Source organism: Penaeus japonicus, unplaced genomic scaffold (genome assembly GCF_977035675.1).
Source record: "Penaeus japonicus unplaced genomic scaffold, GWHDUDI00000001_assembly GWHDUDI00000008, whole genome shotgun sequence".
Lineage (NCBI taxonomy): Eukaryota > Metazoa > Arthropoda > Malacostraca > Decapoda > Penaeidae > Penaeus > Penaeus japonicus.
Window position 1 is genome coordinate 17,502,220 of NW_028234410.1, and position 2,155 is coordinate 17,504,374.

General features: G+C 32.3%; 1 protein-coding gene across 2 annotated transcripts in view; it reads right to left on the reverse strand.

Moving 5' to 3' along the window:
- Nucleotides 1-1,746: 1,746 nt before the first annotated feature.
- Nucleotides 1,747-2,155, reverse strand: part of LOC122253324 (serine/threonine-protein phosphatase 2A activator) — an 8,902-nt gene continuing 8,493 nt past the window's right edge. For both annotated transcript variants that reach the window (XM_043016348.2, XM_043016349.2), the window contains exon 7: nt 1,747-2,155. This exon is cut by the window's right edge and continues 1,360 nt beyond it. The gene's annotated coding sequence lies outside the window, so the exon portion shown is untranslated.

Here is a 2,155-nt window from a genome sequence, read left to right on the forward strand (position 1 = left end):
TCTTAAACCTAAAATATTCTGCATTAATAGATCCTAGGCGTATCATTTCCATCCTTGTTTCTTTTAGAGGTTCTCCTACATTGTCCTCTTCCAACATATTTCTATAGATCCTTATTAATCTTCAGTTTGTCTTTCTCCTTTATCCTTCTTATTGTTATGCCTTGCTTGTCCACCATCACAAATAAGTAACCTCCTAATATATAATTATCTGCAGTCCCTTATTCTACCTACTTAAAGTAATCTATGTTTAATTCTCCTCATTTAACTTATATAATAACTTAATGGTTTCACCCTCTACAAATAGTGTTGAGCATGCTGACTGCATACTGCTGCCATCTTCAATGCTGTCCTTCGACTTTGTCCACCCTCTCTTTTATCTGTGCTTCCAGATAAAATAAATCATAAATATATTTGACTTTGTTTAGCACATTCTTTACTACTGATAGACTCCACCAGCAGTACCCTCATGTTCCTATCTGGCTGTGGTAGTGAGGTCTGTTAGTCAATCATAATTTCTGTGGATTTCGTTCTTTTCACTTTGTTTTCTGTATTAGCACAACAATAACATATCATATCCATCGTCTCGTTTCCTTTCTTTGGCTAAACCCTAGTATCACAGTTGCTGTTTTATTGCTATGACTTTCCTCCCCTCCTGCTGATGTACATGCTACATTAAATGCATGTACCCTTGCCCTTTTTCATGGCCTCAAGGTTAAAGGCTAGATTTTGTAAGCAGATGTCCAAGCAATTTTAAATCCTCCCTATTCTTCAATCGTTGAAAGATCACTGTGTACAGCTAGTTTGTCAATATAAAATCAACTATAATTTTGAGTAAATATATATCCATTTAAATCTGCTGTGCTGTTGAAATTACCTTTAGCCAATTTTACAATATCAAAATAAGTGAGTCATGTTTTATTTATTCTATTCATACCATATACTGTAATGTACATAATGCATAACACAAAATCATCCTGTAAATACATCAGCTAGTGTTAAATGTTTAACTTAACTTGAAAATGTGCCTTTGTAGATTCTGTCTCTATAATAATTATTCATGGTCATATTTGGCTTGTGGGTGTCACAAGAATTTGAATTTCTGAGTTTCTAATGAATACTTGATGGAGTATCCTGAGAAATGTAAAACCATTCTTATTTAAGTCTTCACTTATAAAATTTTCTTAAAAAACTGTCTTTTCAATTCATGATTTTGTTCTTCTTTATTGCTGAATAACCCCACCTATTTCTACATAAACCTATTGCAGACGGGGATAAACAGTATCTTGCTGTGTCATCACTCTCTGAAGATAGTGCTTGCTAGAGACCATGGGTGGATGCCATTCTAGGCTTTCTTTTCCTGATGGTGGATTTTAGATGACTCATTTTGCTTAATACTACAGCAAATATATTAATTATGATTGCAATTGTCATCATCACTCATTAAATAGTTATTAGTCATGGTACATTAAAAACAAAGCAATCCACTCTACCATAACATCAACTATGGCATAACGACTATTATCACGTATGTCATGACACCTTTCCGCAATGAGTTAATAACTCAATGCATTTAATGACCCTTCCATTATTTTTGTTTGTGAATAACGAAAGTATACCACTGCATACATAGGCTTTTCATAAATAAAATTATTTTACTGGTTTGATTAACAAGATGTGCTTATATTTTTACTCTCTGTATTTTTTCTGATTCTCTAATGTCAATATAGTGGAAGAAAAAAATCGAAATATAAGAGCTACATTTATTTAATTTGCAGCTTCTGATTTTCTGCATTCTCTGACAGTATTCCACTTACAAACTATCAGAAACCAATGCAGTTATCAATGTTTTTTAAGTTCTTGGTTAATCACACTTTTTTAAGATAAAGGAAATAGTTGACAATATTATATTTGAGTAATAATTGAATTAATATAATATATTCATCCATACAAGAGTTCCACAACCAAAATTACTCAAGGACCATGACTGACTAGCAATTTCAATGTGTTCTCTTTGCTATATCACAGGAAAAAATCCAAACTTCCTTTACAAACCATTTCCAATAGCTTTACCTATTCTTACATTGAGGATATATACTATTTATGAAAAAAAGGAATAGAGGATAACCTCTAATGGTTGACTAGGATAACAAAAAAC